At 35.9% G+C, this 19,853-nt stretch overlaps 1 protein-coding gene across 1 annotated transcript in view; it reads right to left on the bottom strand.

Moving 5' to 3' along the window:
• LOC108369308 (neuronal acetylcholine receptor subunit alpha-7-like) overlaps positions 1-19,853 on the bottom strand; it is a gene marked incomplete at its 3' end in the record, with an annotated part of 44,493 nt that overhangs the window by 10,833 nt on the left and 13,807 nt on the right. The window lies entirely within an intron of this gene.

The raw sequence follows: 19,853 nt of genomic DNA, 5'->3' as shown, positions 1-19,853 counted from the left end.
TAATTCTTAGCTACTTAAAACTTGCACTTTATTATAATAAAATTGATTGGGCTACAAATCTGCATACCCAAAAAAAAGCTAGAAAAATTTGATTAAAGAGTTGAAAATTTGCATGAAAATTTGCTGAATTTTTGCGAGTTTTCCACAAAGTTTAGGATTTATATTTTTATGTTTTTTGTTGTAGAATGAATCATATTTTTATACAAAATTAGCGGAAAAGTATTAGAATGAAAATTGTTACGTATATTGTGAAAAATTCGCTGTGCCAATGCTTTGTTCCGGCAGTGTATGTGTTTGGGGTAATCTATATGTGTGTAGTTTGGCATTGAAAAGATGAACCCATTCCACCTATGTAAATACATACGAACATATTTACCTTCGTTTAAATTGTAAATAAAAAGTTGTGTATTTTTCTTTTAACGAAAAGTAAATAAAAGTTTGTAGAGCCGCAGTGTCTTCGGAAGCTATGTATATTCATTCATACATATACATATATATGTATGTATTAAATCCACATTTATAAACAATTACTTTTGTTGAGGTCTAAATATAGTTAGTATAAAGCTAGTCAGTGAAAGGTAGCAACAATTGTGTAAGCAAGTCAGAAAAATCGGTTAACGGTACTCAGAGATTGCATGAGCCATGTAGAGGAAATTAGATTAACGAAAAACTGAAGAATTCGTTTTGGTTTAAATTAAAAGTTCACAACAAAGCCTATTGAAAATTTTGTTTGCTAATTTCCATGGCCAAAAATTATTCCACAAACTTTATCAGCTTGACACCATCCATTTCATTAGAAATGCCAACTTTTGTGGTGCCAACTACTTCAAACTTATTTAGGCGTACGGAATGGGCTGGCAATTGAATAGTGGCGCATAAATAAAGGAAAACATAAGAAGCAACCCTGTCGGAAATGAGATTGGACGGCAGAAAAGGGGAGTTCAGGCTTGTTGTTTTTGTTTTAGGGCAAACTATTGAGAAAAATCTATTTCAGACTACACTGGTTTACAGAAACATTTTTTTTTGTATGCCACTCAAAGCTACTAATGAAGAAAATCTATGGACAAGTAAAGTAAAAAAGTAAATGCGCAAAAATTGTTTAGCCATCATCGATTCGCCAACAGTTAGCAAGTGGCGAAACGAACGAACTCAATGAGGTACACCCAAACTCGCTATCATCTATCTGTGCTAGCTAACTTTGTTGTTGCTTTCACATGCAAAATTTTTCGTGAAGCGACAGGAACTCAAACATAGGAAGTAGGGAAGTGGTGAATCGATGACGACGGCTTTTGTATGAAAAATGAGCAAGAAAGAATGTTACTCATACGCCATGTACACCTGACAAACTCCCATTCTTATTTATCCATCGATTTTCTTCATGGCTACCCTATGTTTTTGTAAAGGAATAGACTTTCATAAAAAATAAAAAATTTAAAAAGATAAAATTATTCCTCAGTTAAATTTTGAATTTGTTTCAGTTTTTCATCAAAAAACAAAGAATCTGAAATGATTAACTAATTTCTCAGATACTATCAGGGCTATCGAAAAGTGATGTATGTACGGTTTATGGACAATTTTATTATCTTTCATTTCTAGTATTTCATAATAAAATTGTTGAATTGGTTCGTAAGAAATACATGATTAAGTGGAACCACTTTCTTAAGCCGAATTACGGCAAATAAAATTGATTTAATTTGCTGAATCATCGAGCAATTCTACATAGGAATTGAATAGTGGCATCCGGTGAATAAAAAAAAAAAACAAAATTTGTGAATCAGTGCTAATTATTTCTGTATCAAAGAGATCTTCAATTAAAAAAATTTAAAAACATGATACATTTTTCTAAATAAAAATATATGTTCCATGCAAATTTCTCTTGATATTTTTTCACTTGTAAAACTTTCGCAGCAATGCATTGCTGTTCGCTCTTTGACACATCCCTTACAGTTATTTTAAGCATTTTAAACGAGTGGGCGTATGAACTTTTCGGGCAAAGCTATTTCGCATTGCAAATAACTCATTGTCAGTAGCACTTAAATATATTCCATTATATGTAGTGTGCTGGAAGTCAACTGGCGGTCTGCATGAATGAAGAGTACTGCGATCGAGTAGACAAATTGGCGACGCGGCGCATGAGTGTGTGCGCAGTAGTTAGTCCTCCTCATGTGGTGAGCGCTCTGTTTGGCAGTTTTGCAGTTATGTATTTATGTAGTGTGAGCTGACATATCTGTTTCAAATAGTTTTAAAGTATTTATTAATGGCATTCGTTTGTACTCAAGTGTTTATTGTTTCACCCATTAAGGTGAATTATTGTTGTTGCACTTTCAGTGTCGGCATGCGAATAATGACTATCGAATGCTGTAGGTTTGTATCAAGAAACTACTTTTTTGTTTACTGGGCACATTTGGTACGTTTTTAAACCGTCATTGGTGGACGTTTTCGATTGGGGTGTATTTAGCATAAAAACAAACAATAAAAAGAAAACAAGAACGAAGGAAATCGAAAAAAAAACCTACTAAATCCTCAGATCCAAACCGTGGTGTTCAGGTTTCTAAGTAAATTCTAGCACTTTATATTTCTCAGTTCTCCGACGATAGCAAAAAAGTCTCATTCTGGTCCTATACAGAGCCAGCCGCAAAACCAATGCTCTGCAGATTCTTCCACTTTCGATTAGCAGCAGCTGCTGCAGGAAGTATGAACCTACCCCTTAGTACAACTGAAAGGCATAATAATCCATTTGGCCTCTACCAGGTACCAGTCCCAAGACGTTCCGGTCTGGGTCATCTGCGATTACCAGGAATCCAGATCAACGCGACTCTATGACTGCCAGCTGCTTTGCTATCATTAGTTACCTTAGTTGGTAATGCCATTCACAGAGCTACATAAAAACTTTTATCGCCGCTTGGCCCTTCTTTAAAATTGATCGACCTATATCGGCAGCCAGTTCGAAAACGCTCTATCTCAGAAAACTTTTCAAGAACGTTCTACTTCAGAATTTGATTGAAGAATGCCCGATTTCTGAATTTTATTCAAAAACACCCTATCTCAAGTGAAAATACATTGAAAATGTGCTGAGAAGAAGCAGTTTTAAACCGAGTTCTGAGATAGGGCGTTTGTCAACTAAATTCTAAAATAGACGGTGTAATGTACCTCTAATAGGGTCCTATAAAGCGATAGGACTGAATGGACGCAAAAAGGTTAGACTAAATATTACTGAACGAACTAGGAAGATTTTATCACAGGTCAACACTTTCAAATATCAGCTGAAAGATCCCAAATGTTCCTTAAACTCATTAGACATGACATAGGAGCATGTAATTCTCTTGGCGATTGCAAAGTCTTGAAGCCGTCGTCAAACTTCGGTGTGCAGGTTTTGTGGTGAAGAATAGAAACAGCAAAGTACTCGAAGCTCATCTAAAAAGCCTTTACCAGGCTTAAACTGAGATTACCTTATGCATGATCTGAATGCTACTTCGAAAAAAATCCTCTAGTTGTTCCTCTGTAATACGTGCGTCATTGATGAGTTGTGAACGAATAGAGGAACGTTACAACCAATCAATCAACTTTAATCGCAGGATATAGCTACTTAAATTGCTCACGTCTCTAATCAGTATATTGAAAATCATGTCTGCCAGTTATAAGGAATAGTACCAGGTTGACCGAGCTTTGCCCGGAGTGCATGAAGCTTTGGATAGCTTTAAAAAAATATTTTGGAAAAAAATAAAAATTTGGATTTCGATATCTACTAAGTAAATTTCTTACTCCTAAATTTAGGAGGCAACCCTATTCTGAAATAGCTGGAATAAATGGTACATATCTTGAGCGTATATGTACATACTGTGTATACATAAAAAATGCCGATTGAAATTAACAAAATAAAAAAAATGTATTACATATGTAGAAGGGTGGCAATCCTAATAGAAATTATTTTCTGACCAAAGTTCTCAACAATACCTTTCATTTGATATCCATATTGCGATGTTTTAGATAAATTGTGTAGAATCGAAAATAGTTGGCAACCTTACACTATTATCCTAAGGGATAACATTTTATATATAGGGTAAGGATTGTTTAAGAACCTGCTCTGCTGGTACCCGTGAACAGTAATATTTTACTTTTTTTTTAAAAAAAAAAGGTTAAATACGTATGCGATTCAAAATAGGTGGCAACCCTATTAAAAATATTTTTGAATCAGGAATCTTTAAAATACCTTCCATTTAATACCCATATTATGATGTTTTAGTTAATTTGTAAGTAATTTCGAATAGGTGGCTACCTTATACGAATCTTCTCGGAGATAGTGCCTATTCAGATAACCTTAAAATCCAAAACTTTATTTGTGTACAAAATTTCATCAAAATCGTTAGAGCCGATTCCGAGAAGCCTATGGATATATATATATATATATATATATATACAATAATTGCTCGTTTAATGTAATAAGATACATACATAGGGTATGGTAAAGAAATAAGATTCAGATTTGAAACTTTTTTTTAGTAAATAACATCGATCCGGTTTTCATTGGAGTAACGTAACATTAAGTCCAGGGACATCAGGATACCATCTCTTCTAAGCAAATACTAAGCACTAAATACTTAAGTAACTAAAGTAGATTTCTAAATACTAAGCGCTTCAGGAAAAGAAAGAATTATCCTTAATTTTTGCTTTTCTGTTTGAATTAAATGCTTTAAGATTTTCGAGATTTTTCTGAACTTTTCAATATTTGTCCGGATTTTTCGGGATTCTTCGAGTTCTAGTTTTTGAGATTTTTACGAGCTTTGGAATTTCTTTAAGGACTTTTGTTCATTTATTGAGGTCTTTTCGGGCTTTTTCTTAACATATTTTTCGAGATTTTCAGGGGCTCTTCGATGTTCCAAGGTTATCTCAGGATTTTCGAGATATTATTTTTCAAGTAAAAACAATAATAAGAGCTCTATTACTACTTCTTTTGAGCCTGCCAGAGCGTAACTTGCACTCGGCTACTCATCACGAAAAAAAAGTGAAATGATTTCCAAAGCATACACTCATACATATGTATTTGAAACTGAGCTGCAGCAGACGAGTATTAAAAATAATAAATGATAAAAACACAAATACATAGAGAGAAGATTAAAAGAGGTAAAAGAGCCACGATTGCACCAGCAGCCTTGACCAGTTTAGACCAAAATTCTCTGTTGAAATAGGATAAGACGTTGAGTAAAAGCAAAGCAAAAGCAAATAACAACGTAGAAAAGGAAAAGTAAAGTATTGTAATTTTTTTCAATCAAACTGCAGTGAAATTAGTTTCATTTGTTGTGAAAATAATGCGCCCAGATGTATGCAATCACACTGGGCGCGGGTGACCCGGGCAAACTGCAATCCAGTTCGATGCAGATCCAACGATAATTTTGTCGCAGTGCGTTAACTTTGGCATTTTGCGATGAAATGCTAAATTAAATGGCATGCAGCGACAAGCGAGTGCAGGCACATAACTGCGCATAGTCAATATTATGCCTAACGATGTATTTTTATTATTGTTGATTACGACGCATGCAAATATTTAGCTGCAATATAAACCCTGAGGCTACAACTGAAAACTAGAACTAAGGTAACAGAAGCGAATCAAATAATCGAATCGCCTCTTTTTTTGCATAACTCACAAAGTAGTCTATCTCTCTGCCCACTGGCGCTCAATGATTCAAGTGTAAGCAAAAAATCTGTAAAAATTTCATCATTTTTCCTGCATAACTCACATTAAATACATTAAATGCTGCCGCAGCATATTTTATTCTTGCTAGTGCTGCCACATGGATTTTAAGCGCATTAAATACACCAGAGTCTTCTGCCGATCGCAAAAACAGCCGCTTGTCTACTTTTTTTTCAATTCGAACGCAGTGCATTGTCTGCTGCTGGCTGACGTGGCTAAAGGAAATTGGCTTCCATTGCAATCACTGGCGCAAAACTATACCTTCTTCGTGTACCTTAGCTAAGTCCATCAGCAGGGCTGTAATCGCGTGCGTTTGTTAGTAAGTGTGTAGTATGCCAGTATGCCTTCTGCGTATTTCCTTTGTAAAGTTAATGCTTTTCTTTCAACTGATAACGCCTGATTGCATCTTGAAGTTTCGATTAAAGCTCAAGGAAAGGTGAATTGCTGCACTAACTTCTTAGTTTCTAGTAGATTCTTGTGAAATTCTGCTTTTCATACAAAACGAAATGAAGAAGTTTTAAATCGAATTCTGCGCTGTACTGTGGAAAGTGCAGTAGTTGAGCTGAAAGTTATCCGATAGATTTTAGTTGGCAGTTAGAGAGCTTTTTAAATGAAATACGTGAGCTTGATTTATTCGGTAGTTGCAATCAACTGAATGGGAAAAGAACTAGTTTAAAAGAATTTAGTTTAATTAAATAAGAAATAAGAGCTGGATTAACGCATACATCGCATCGCATTTTGTTATAATTAACCATAGGTGCTATGTTTGAAGTGAAGAAACTGCTAGTAATAAACGTAAGAATTTAAATTTTGTAACAATTTTTCGCAAATTATTCAAAGCGTTACGAATTTTTGTTTAAGTTTAATGCGAGTTCTTATGAAAACATATAACAAAATGTAAACAGGTGTATAAGTACATACCCTAACTAAATAAATTATACAAAAAAAAAAGAAAAAATGAAAAATGAGCTTTCAAAAAAGTCAAAAAAAGGCATTTATTTTTTATTTTTGTTATATATGTACATACATAACTTTAGTACAATGTAGATATATGGATGTCCAATTAAATATAAATATATATAGTGGTAAAAAACTTATAGCTGCACCACTTTTTTCCAAGCTTGAACATATTACTTTTGTTGTTATTTTGTTATTTTGGTTATTTTTATATAAAAATATAGTTCATTCTTTAATAAAACCCGTGCAAGTTTCCAACGTTTTGCAATATTCAAAAACTTTCGAAAAAATTTCGAAATTTTTTGAAATTTGTGCTTTATTCTACTAGAATTCACTGGGCTATAAAATGCAGAATCTTTCTAGGAAATCTAATAAAAAAATATCGAAATTTTTACGAAATTTCAATTGAATGTTTTAAATATTGCATATTTAATTCAGTGCCACACGAGCGGGCTGTTGGTAAAAATAAAAAAAAATTGAGACGACAATTTTTTGTAGTCACACGATTGGTACAATACAGCGAACTTCTATGAAGGGATAAATATTAAAAAGGCAAAACCTGCGGAAAAGGCAAGAAAAAGCCAAAATTAAAATTAAATTTTTTTTATCAAGGAAGACATGAAACGTGTGACTTTATTTTTTTTACAGATACGACTAAGCAGACAAAATAGGCAAATGCCTCAAAATCCTGGTAATCACCCTCACTTCGCAGTCAGCAGATAATGTATGTTGGACTACGTGGCGTATACGCAACACACATACTCGCCTTGGACTATGCCAACGACTGTTTGCCAAGAAAAGTGCGGCTAGGTTTACTTTGCTTTTTCTCAGTACAGTGCGACTCTTTATATAATTTAATTCAAGATATTCACGAAATGGAGAGATAGTACTTGAATACTCTGACGACGTTAAATACCTTTTTATAATCCATGATGAGAGGCTTAGTAAGTTACGTTTCATGCCATTTGGTGCCCAAAAAAAAAACTGTAATTTAAATGAAATTTAAACTTTGACTTAGCTATCGTTTGCAGGTTCCATGTGAAGTTGTTTAATATCGGTTTGAGAGTCGCTTCCAAGATTGACTCCGCTCTATATATTTGTTCAAGAAGCAACCGTCCCGAAAAAGATGCAACTGCCCGTGGTTGGAAAGACAAAGGCAGACACTTTTTGCTAAAAGAAATCTCCGTTGGCAGGAAGCTGAAGATGAAAAACCCACAATGGGAACAGCTCAACGGTACAGCTCAAATATTGATAATTTAAATTTAGTAATTTTTGCCCGCGGGCAGCCTGATGCCCACCACCGGCATAAACACATAGACACACACATGAGCATGGCAAGGATAAAAAAAAAATTAAAGGGAAATGCGAGGAAGAATGATGGAAATGCGAATTTCAAGTAATAAACATTCAATTTGTATGCAGCGGTTGATGTGCGACAAACCGTAGGCAGCTTTTACGCATACACACACATAGTCAAAATATTCATGCAAAAGTTCGCTTTTGAATTGCTTTATTATGCCAAAGTTGCCGACGATGTACGCAGCAACACACGCACACCTTTATTTATAACATGGACGTTTGTCTGTATGTAAATTTATTGGAATTTTGATGAACAGGCGCGTAATATACCGATAGTGAAAAGTACTCCCCTGTCTCTGTGCAAATGTGACAATATTCATGTACTGTACGTACACGTATTTTTGTATGTATGTGTATACATGCAAACTTGGTCGGCTTACGAGCATCCGTAATATATACAAATGAGAGGCGCTTCAGTGGCATCTGTCGTTTTGGCATTTAGGTACCGCCTTGCAAGCAAATGAGGCAAGTGCTTCCGATGTCGCATTTTTCCTTAAGTTAGTTTTCCCTTGCTTACATTAAAATGATTAGAAAGCCTTTGCGAAAAACATACATCGTAAGAGTAATCATAATCGGCATCGATATCGGAATCGTAATCGTAGTGGTAATCATAATCGCAATAGTAATAAGAATCGTAATCGGAATCGCAATCGCCAAGGTAATATTAATCGCAATCGTAATAATAGTAATAGTGATTGTGATCGGAATCCTTATGGTAATCGTAATGGTATCGGAATCGTAATCGTAATCGTCATTGTCATGGCTTCATCGTAATCTCAAATGTAATTGTCGTTATAATGCCTACAGTAACTGGCATCGAACTGGCACTTTAAAATTCATTACTTTGTAGTCATAACCTCCCGCAACTGTTGGATCGGGCGTTGAAATATTACCGCTTACTTTGCAAGTCCGCAGGTGGCCGGAAGGAAAACCAAGAGAGGTGACAGCAAACAACAATAAACAAGCAAGCGTGAAATTTGATAAATGCATTCCTGAACAACAACAAAAAATAAAAAACTAAAATTTATGTAAAATGAGCTCACACCCGCGGAAGGAGTAATGCCGCAAGCAAACTGCAAGTCAGTTCGAAACCACAAACTTGAGATGCAGCCAAGTGGTACGAATTTTACTAACTCGCCACGTGTGTTGCAAAAGAGTGAAAATGCGTGCGAAGCAAATGTGCGCACAAAGAATATTTCAAGGCTGCAATTTCTACAGAGTTCTCCTAGTTGTGGCAGCCAAGATGCCGCATGAGGCGCGTGATTTTTTTTTTTGTTGTTGATTTTTGCAAACTGAGCGTGTGTATGTATGCATTGCACCTGCAGATTATTATTTATGAGCGGTAACTTGGTAGCAAAGGTGGAAACCTTCATACGCTTATGAAACATATATGTAACTACACATGTACATTTTGTAGCGAAACTTTGCAAGCGTTGGCATGAAAAATTGCATGCCATACTATTTGAATTAGAGTAGGTGTGGTAAGTATGCAATTTATTGCTTACGACTAAAGTGAATCGGTAGCCGCTTCTCACACTCCCTCCATTTGCGTCTTCCAAGTGTAAAGTATTTAATACATTAATCACGTGCGTGGGAATGGCGAGCACGTGCAAGTGCGTTGGGATGAGTTGAATAAAATGCAGTTTGAATGGAATTATCATTAAGGAACGTTAGACGGTAGGTTCTGGGTGTCGATATGTGGCAATTTATTAGGCTGCAAGTTGGAACGCAAGTTCTTAGAGTCTACTAAGCCAGTTTTGGGCAGCCACATTTTCATAACCGAGACTTCCTTGACAAAGACAAAAGAAAGAATTCTCAAGGTATTAACCTGCTGAACCAATTGCTATCTCGACTGTAACAACAATATTATTGAGAGCAGTTTCAACGGAAACAAAATGAGAACAAAATGTTCGGGAACGTTTCCGTAAAGAACAAAATGCGAGCAAAACTCTCGGCAACGTTCTCAAAAAGAACAGAAAGAGAACGAAACGTTTACGAACTTTGCCAATGAGTACGAAAGAACCGACAATGTTTTCAAGGACGATCCAATAAGAACAAAAACCTGGAAAATGTTCTGCTGAAGAACCAAACGAGAACAAACGTTTTGCGAACTTAACGATTGTAATTCTAAGCCAGAGGAAGTCTCAGCCATTTAAACTGCCAGATTGTTTATCATTAGGGTGGTCTTATGGAACAATTTTTAATTTTTTGTGCAAAAAAAAAAAAAAAAGTTAATTTGCATAATTATCTTTCAGTCTTTTAATATTCAAACATTTCAAACTAAAGAACGTTATGTGGAAAATTTATTTAGGCAACGTTTGCACAGAATTGTACACAAACTCTCTTAGAGCGTTAGGTTTTCTACTCAATAAATCCGTTCTAGGTGTTTCAATTTATTGAACTAATTGCTACTGTCATTTACTGCTACTTGAAGGCTTAATTTTTTTCCGGCTGGCTTATACGCAGTCTCATTTACTTCTAATTGACCAGGTTGGGCAAGGTAAGGTTAAGATGGTAGGCCACAAAGTACTATTAGAAACATTTGCTATTGGATTTTTAAGTCTTGAACGATGCATTTCTGCCTTTTCTGATGAGTTATTTTTCTTCACCATAGTCGGTTCCAGTTCCTGAAGTTGCCTCTCTTCGCTGAGTGATAGGCCCACTCGTCAAGGAGGATGCCTTTATTTTCACATTTTTGAAAATGACCAACCGCTCCAGGTGTTTCGTAGCAGCTTTCTGAAGGCATTAACAACCTTGGTTGTGATTGTAAATTTTGTCAAGGCGACTCGTTAGGCATTGAAAGCATCTACGAAACAAGTTTTTACGCCTAGCACCGACCCAATACAAGTTTATTAGCTCCGTAAAGCTGTTCACTAAACTAAGGACCAGCAGTGTCAGCAGGAAAGAGCCTCAAATTCACTAAATTGCTCAACCTTTGCTGGTCGTGTAAAAATTTTCAAACATTTCAATACCTTATTCAAAGAAAACGATATTGCCATTCACAGGTCTCTTTCAATAGTAGTCAAAATATTGCTGATTTCGTCAGTTAGCCAAAAAAAGTTTGCCACTACCCAGCGCAGTGAGCGTCAATGCTCCAAGGAAAAATTTCAATTGTTTTAAATTTAATTGCGCAATTTCGCACGCCACACACAACCGTTTACTATCAAACACGTGAAAAAAGCCAATTGGAAATCCGATGGACCTCTAATGGAGGCCAATGCTACTTTAGTGCGCCCCCCATGGTGCATAAATTGTAAATAACGGTAAACTCAACCTTGCCTCTGATCCGTCCCATGAGTATGAATAAATTGTTAAGCCGGATTTCCGGTATAAATGAGTACATAAAAACTGGCGTACGTGCATGAATGCCGAACTGAGCGCATACATATTTATACATAAGTATTAAGGCAAAAACATGCCATGGAGTTCAATATTTAGTGCTTAATAAAAGGTGTGATGCTACAAAAGGGAATAGCATATGTATGTAGGTATGTATGACCATGTCAATTTGTTTACATTTTTCCATTAAGTTTTTGCTGTTCTGTTTCCAAATTTTTTTGTAAATTTTTTAGTGATGTGAAGTCCTCGTCAATACATTAGCAAGGTTATATGCTCAATGGGGTAATATGTATGTATGTATGACCTGCCTCGTCAAAAAAAAAAGCTATTAAAAAGTAAAATAATTTAAATGCAATTTCCAGGAGGTACATATTCTGCAGGGAGAGAAATGGATTTCTTGGAAGTAAGGAGTGCTTTTCATCGACAGATCTCTTTGATACAGCGTCATCTGTACGAAGCAATAGGCTCGCAAATTGAGCGCCAAAATAAATAACGATTTTTTTTCTGAAACTGGTCGCACACTCAATGCCACATAATAATAAAAGTAAGTGTCAACACATCTACATATGCAGGTACGCTTTTTGTCGGCTCGAAAAATTTACGGATGAGCTATTTTTGTATAAAATTTTTATTTTTTTTTATGGAGAACACTGCTCGATGCTTTTTATAACAACACTTTAAATATATGTATATAGGTATATATTTTTTATGTATATTCACATTCCTGTCAATTGAAATTAGTTAATTCACTTGGTCGGAAACGAAAAAAGTTCCCATTTTACACTACAAAAAAAAAACAGTTATGGTAATAAACTTATTTTCATGAAAAAATTCTTACCAATTGATTTACAGTGGTGAGCTAACTTACATTCGGAAGTTATTTATAGATTTTCAGTGCAAAAATTAAAGCTAACTGACCAAGTGAATTAATTAAACGAAAATTAATTTATCCATTAATATTTTCCAGCAAATTAAACCAATAATTAGCCGCTTGCCACTGAAACTAAGTTTTGTGATAACTTTTGTAGCCAATTCCGTGCGAAAATCTTCGATCAGCTTGGCTCTGCAACGCTTGCTGTATAAATGAATACTAAGCCGAGCGGAGCTGCTCAGAACGAAGCAAAACCTTTAAGTTGTACGGCGCGACATTACAACCAAAACCAAACATAGTGAATGTTGTAGGTAGGATCGAATACACAATGAAAATAGGCTTCTTATAGACCCTGAACCCCATAACATAATATAGTCCTAGTCCATCTGTAAAGACAACTTAGTTTGAAACAAGTAAAGTAGTAGAAGTTCGGGCGAAGCTGAATTTTATTTACCCGGCGCAGGTATCAAATATCGTCGTTTGAACTTCCTCTCAACTACTGCATGATAAACAGGGGTGTTTTTTCCAGATCTCAAACGTGTCCGATAATATGCTGACTTAATAAAATCATTGAAACAAGTTTGGTAGAAATCGATAAGGCGTTTATCGAGAAAGGCCTTTGTAGTCATAAAGTGGACAGTGCCACGCCCAATTCCTTAGTCTATGACAATCCTTAGTCTATGACAATCCTTGTAAGTATTAACTTGGGGTAAATTAGTGTCTTTAGTTTTTGAAATATAGGAATTTTCGTATTTTTGAAATTTGCCGTTATACGAGAAGAGGGTGCAATTTTAATCCAATTTGAATAATGTTCGACAAATTGCTTTTCCGTACCTAAGGTACAAGGTGCACCAATTTTGGTTGAATTTGATGAATTGGTTACCGAGATACACATTTGTGGTCATAAGTGGGCGGCGCCACGCCCATTATCCAAAAATTTATAGTAATCAAATTTTCTGCTAAGTGATTATTGCAATCATCGATTTTTAGTGAATTAGCTTCAATAATTACTGATTTATCGCATTTTTCGTGTTTCTGTAATTTAAATATGGGAGGTGGGCGTGGTTATTGGCCAATTTTCAGTATATTCAACAGATTTCTTAGTTGGACCCTAAGCAAGGCTTGGACTGAGCTTGGTAAGGATTCGTGAAGCGGCTACTGAAATAAAGAGTTTCATCATAAGTGGGCGGGATCACGCCCATTTTCCAAAAATTTCATAACAATATTATTTTTTATCATAATTCTACTTCACATACTAGTTTTCAACAATTTGGATTGAATATTTACTGAAATATCGATATTGCCCATTTTCAACACTAACTTACCCTGGGAAAAGGGCAACCTACGTACAAAATTTTGTTGAGATATATCAATTTTTGCTCGAGTTATCGGTACACGGACGGATGGACAGACAGACATGGCTTAATGGACTTCTCTTTTCATTCTGATCATTTATGTATGCATTTGCCTATATCTGTCTCGATTCGTTTTGTCTGTTACAAACAACCGTTATGTGAACAAAATTACAATACCCTTGTGAACATCGTCGATGAAACTGCAAAACGTTCTATGTCACTTATTGCCTCTGGTGCTTAATGGATCTGCGATCTGTATCTGATCGCTTCTGGCAATCGTTCATCTTCATCAGCCAAAGGTAGACAGTTTTGTCGTTCATTTATTTGGGTGTAACGATTTACAGATGCATTCCGGTGCAAGTCAGACATCATCTAAGTGCCAAGGGTACAAATAAACATAGACCGTTTTGCAGTATCACCGACGTCATGTGCGCTCGGGTATAAAAAGTTGAAACATATAAGCATATGTATATGTTTTTTCTACAATGAAACAATTTTTTTATTGTTTGCCTTGTGTCTTCTTTGCATAGAAAAACTTTTAGATTACCTTTATCAACACATTGGTTGTTTCAATTTGGCAGAGTTTGAATTCTCGTGTTCAAGATCATGAAAAGCGCTACTTATATCCTTTTATTTTACTTCACTTTGCTTTATTTTTTAACTTAATTTTATTTGCTTGAAATATTTAAAATTTGTTTGAAATTTTTTTTAAGCTTTTGGCCATTTACCAAAAACCATTGCAAGCGTACTTTCCAGCTACGGGTTTGCCAAACCACATTTCTAATTTCCTTAGTCAAATGTTCAAGGTCGGATAAGAAGCTTCCCCGTGCTAACTAATAAATATAAATATATGTAAATATTTTCATTTGCTTGCTGTACACTCAAAAGCAAATCGTAACAAAGTGCAAATATTTTCCAGTTACGTGCGGCGCTCAAATCACTGCCGGTAGCCAAATCGTTTTGTCCCTTACGCAGCAGGAGGGAGGAGAAAACGTGGCAAGTCAAAATATCACACTACACACTTGTGTAGCCAACAAATGAAATTTGCGCAAAACACATACGCACCACCACCGACAAAGTTTATTATTCATGCCGAAGGCGTTTCGTGCAACAATAATAGCAAAACACGCAGCACAGCAGCGTAAGCCAAGGCCTGTTTGGGCTGGGCCGCCCACAGTTTTGTGTCCGTTTCTTTTTTTTTGCCACAAAAAGTTTGCACGTGAAATATTACAATCGAATTATTTTGGCTAGAAAAAACGTCAATGCAAAAAAAAATTAAATTGAGAATAGTGGCAAGAAGTGTCACACGCTAGCTGGATGGAGCTAGCGCAGCGACCGCAACATATCGCACTTTCAACTTCAGTAACTTTGGCACAAACCGAATTTGTTTTGCGGCTGCAACAAACAGTCAGAATCAAATATTTATGCCAAGTTTACGCATTTCGGTTTTGTGGAGTGCTAAGTGCAGAAGAAGGAAATTGCGTGCATGTGTGTGTGGTTGTGCCAGCTAACAATTTCCACTACCTCCATAGGGTTGAACCTAATGTGCGCTGCTGAGTGTTTTGCAAAATTTACTTGCCATAATTCGCGATTTAGAATTGTCTCCAATTGTCAACATTTCTCAATCTTTAGTCAGCCGCCAAAACGAGTGTCACTGCATCTTATGCGACTGCATTTAGTGGAAAAGTAAATTTCGAATAAGTTAAGCGATTTTAACTCAAGCGCTGCTATGAATAATAAATTTGTTAAATTTACGCACGTACACTTACACACATAAAATATACATATGTATAATAAGGTATGTGTGTGTTTATGTATAACTACTTACTTAGTTGGCAAATGTGTAAATCCACGCATGGATTTCTGCCAGTGAGTGCCACTTCCTTGAGCCAACACTTAGCTGCCACAAAGCAGTCAACTGCTAACAGTGCACCGCCTTCATGTCGATTTGAGTGCATTGAAAATGTCTTTGGCAGAGTTTCAAGCCTTGTAACGATATTCGAAAGATTAAAATGGAAATTCTGTGCGTTTGCTGCTACAAATTTACTTTTATCTTCCACACAGTGGTACTGCAGTGTTGCATTGTGTACCACACCATTGTATCTGTTATTTGTTTTACAAGTGGATGCCACAGCAACTGAGTGTGCTGTGTGCAATGAATACCGACTGCCTTACCAAAATTGATACCACTTTAAGGTTTTCAGATTATTATTTTTTGAACACACAAAGTAAATAAACTCGCAGAAAGTATTTAGTGGAAGTAGCGGAAAGCTGGTTGAATAGTGGATTGTGGGGTCGCCTAGATATCCGTCGCACTAACTAAACTTTTTCTCAGATGTTACTTTTCACAAATAATAGGGTTTACAGATATGGCACCAGTGTTATAAGCACAGTCTGCTTCCTGTCAAGAGAGCTAATCCTAATACTCGAACGGTGCTGTAGTCTTAATGAAATACTTATAGGCGTCTGGATATGCCATGACAAAATGGGTCCTTTTAGCAGACTGACGGATTTTATCGAAAAATTATCTCTCTGTTTCAGATTTTTCGCTAGGGCCATTGGGCGGCAAGAAGAGAACTTACTATGCCGTCCCATCAATGAAGATTAAGCTATTAATTTTGAACTATACCGAATAACGTAGGTAGAGCTTCCAAGCGCTCAGGCACATAAAAATAATAATATTTTGCCTGCCGAGGGGAGCCGCTGTTAAAAAATCATATCATATTCAAAACTTGCGCTGGGAAAAATTAATATTTAGCAATAGCAGTGTAAACAATGTTTAAATATTTTGGTTAAAATTTAGAAGCGGTTTATAGAAGCGTAAGTGACCTATTACCAAAGTGGTGTTGGAAAAATTCAAAGCCGTTTTTTCAGTCAACGAAGGTTTGGAGGCAATAAGAAGCATTTATAAAGTAGTAGAGGGCGTGATCAATACCCTTGTTCAATAATCTTCAATTAAATTTGGCACCACCTATATCAGCTCACGTCGAGTACACGTTTAATATATTTTAGGCAACTACCTAAAGCGCCTAGATGCATGCTATGCACCTCTGTATGCGTAAAAATTTCCTTCATGAAATTTATGAAATTTTTGGGTATGCACTTCATAATTGCCATAGAATAAAATTTTCTCAAGTTATAATTTGGTGACTAAAAAATTTATTTTTTGGATTTTCTTGTAAAACACTTGTAAAACATTTCTAAAATAAATGGGGTTTTTTTCCAATTTTTCTTTTTGAGTTCCATTTACCTATTACCTATTTGTATATTTTTAGTGCCTTTTCCTACTACATATTTTGCCATTTTATTTTGATTTTTTCATGGGTTTTTAGGTCATAAAAATCAGTCCCCGATTTATGACCGCAGATCCACGCCACCATATCGTAAACAGAATCCGCGTTGATGTGCCTGATTTAAGCCGAGTATACCCAAAGTACCATAGCCGTTCGCAGACACCAATTCTTATTTAAGGTTCTCTGACAATGCCCAAAAAGTGTCAGAGCTTGATTTACCTTCAACTTGATTTTTGCTTTCCACATCATATAGGAAATATAGAGCATATTAGCGCCAGAAACATGGATGTGATAAAATTCCAGCATTTTATAGGCAGTCTTTTACAAAGCATTAGAAAATAAGCTAAAGTAAGTACACCGACCGGAGGTCATTTTCTTCCAACCAATGGTACAAATATCACCTTCCTTCCCCATAGTCAGAAATATTCTAGATTACATGGCCGGGATCCATTTTCTGATTCTTCTTGTAACTCTCTGAGCACAGTGAACTTAAGTTTAGCTACTTAGTAATTAAGTCTCGAAGAAGACTTTGTTTTTTCTCAACAAATGGTTCCCGTGCCACAAAACCGGTTGACGGCTCATCGCCGACTTCATTTCCCTCAAAACCGCGGTGACCTAGTAAACAGCACAGTCATTCTCATTGTCTAGAGTTGGAGAGCATTAAAACATAGCTTTGGCTAGCACTGAGAATTTTTTAACAGAAAAAGAGAGCAAGGCCAACCTTGAAAAGTTGCTTAACGGCGAAATGGCTGATAAAGTCTCTCTAAGGCATTTACCCGAGCGCCTTTACTAGGATCATATTCTATACGAAATTTAAAACTAATAACTCGTCAGAATGTTCAACCACATTTTAGGGGTTTAGAACAGCAGTCTTACGCCAAACGACGAGCTTCATCCTTATGAATAGACTTCGGATTTTTATGCAGAAAACAGAGCCTAAAAATATGTACCACTTAGATTAGGTTAGGTTGGGCGTCAATCCAGAAGTAGGACTCACTTAGACTCAGGGTTCTTTCTGATACCGCATGAAGGTTTTTTAATTATCCCGATCCCCTGTAAACCAAAGACTTCCGACTCCTGAAAAACACTGCAGTAATCAAGGAGGTGGAAGCTGAATGAAATGCCCAACTGTTCGCAACTGTCAGGAGTGGTCACCTCTGCATTAGATGTAGTCAAGGGTGGTTACCTCTGCATTTGATGTAACTAACTTGTAACTAACTACTTTAGGACATAAAATATCAATAGGAAAAACTAAATATTTTTTATATATTTTTCATTTACTTTATTTATTTTATTACATTTCATATTTGTTTATAGGTGGTCCCATATTCGAACTCCGTCAGACATAACTTCAAAATGATAATACGAAATTTCGATTTGTCCTCAGTTCGAAAAAGTATTTGCGAATTGAAGGATCTTTAAATAGAAACGAGTTTAAAGAAAACAATCTCTTGCATTACTCTTGCATTACTTGTCAACTAGTTTGGAGTTAGCTTTTTGTAGCTAACTACAAGTTATATATTTTATAGAAATCCCGCAAAAAAGCTAACTACAAGTGGTTTCTTTTTTATCAATTGATAGTTTTTTTCTGCAGGGTATAGCCGCCTTCGATTCGCCACTTCTCTGCTCGCTATGTGTGAATTGCTCTCGCTGTACGAAAACTCGAGGCGGCTTATTGTTACTAGGTTAGAAAATTAGTTAATCATTTATTCGCCGTATTGTAATAGAATTTTAGACACCCTGCTGTCATTTTAATTTTAGCCAATTAACAAATAATTATTTGCAAGCCTTATCGAATAGAAGCGTGAAACATATGTATGCACGTATGCTTTTACCACAGCCAAATGACAACCAACAACAACATTTTAAATACGTAATATAAAAGTTATACAAAAAAATCCTAAAATACCAAAATGCGCACTGGCTGTCAAAATTGACAGAACTAAAAAACGGCAATTACACGCTAATCGACTACAACAAATTACCGCGCGCGCAACAAATTATTTGTTGTTACATTGGGCATATTAGGAAACCATTAAATATAATTACGCAAATTACATCGATGAAATTGTTTTTTTCATTTCAAATGCGTTTGTTGGTTCGCTATCGGTTATCACTTCAGCCTTTTGTTTTTATTTCCACGCTGCTTTTGGCTTTCATGCTACCAGCGTTTGTCGATTATTTTGCACTTGTAATGATTATTGTTTTTTCTGGCCTTAAGCAATTTTTCAAATTAAAAGCGATGGAATTAATTCGATAGACAATTAAATTGTATTGGGCAGTGGAAAGTGTAATGAGTACGAGGCCTTGACATTGCCATAAGCTGTCGACTTAATAAAGTGGCAGTAGAACGAAAAAAAAAACGCTTACAGGAAAAGTGATAATTGGCGACTAAGCAGAGCTCATGCGGAAAAAAGGATACGCTTGACATTGGCTTTATTGATTCAGTTTGCTTATTTGCAACTGAACTATTTTCTGTATAGTCTGGCGTGGCTGGTGATAAGAAACGAGTGACATGAGACGGCATGCGAAGTGATAAGCGATGCTTTCAAATTGTAACTGCCGGTTGACTTTTTTATTTATTTATTGGTAACTCAACGGAATGAAAATGGCATAACAGAGCAATAAAAAATACGCATGAATTGACCAATGATTGGCGGTCGTCTATAGGGCGATCGATATGGCCACAGTGGCTTGAATGCATCCGCGTATGTAGTTTAGTAAATACATACAGTGACGAGCAAAAACTGTAACATGATGTAACACTTTTTATTTCAGCCACCGCTATCTTTCATAGTTCTAACGACTTTCACTCATTTGTTCTATATTCTTATTGGTACACCCCTACTCCCGCTCTCATAACGATTTGAGGTCAATCCAACAACAATAAAAAAACCTNTAAAAATGAAAGTTAAGGCAAATGTTACAGTTTTGCACTCAGTCTCAGTTTTGCATTTTACAGTTATCTTTTGCTTAGTTGGAAGTCAGAT

Source organism: Rhagoletis zephyria, unplaced genomic scaffold (genome assembly GCF_001687245.7).
Source record: "Rhagoletis zephyria isolate East Lansing unplaced genomic scaffold, Rhagoletis_zephyria_1.1 Rzeph_scaffold_03600, whole genome shotgun sequence".
In the NCBI taxonomy this organism is placed as follows: Eukaryota; Metazoa; Arthropoda; class Insecta; order Diptera; family Tephritidae; genus Rhagoletis; species Rhagoletis zephyria.
Note: the sequence above shows the minus strand (reverse complement) of the source record. Positions and strands in the feature narration are given on the sequence as shown.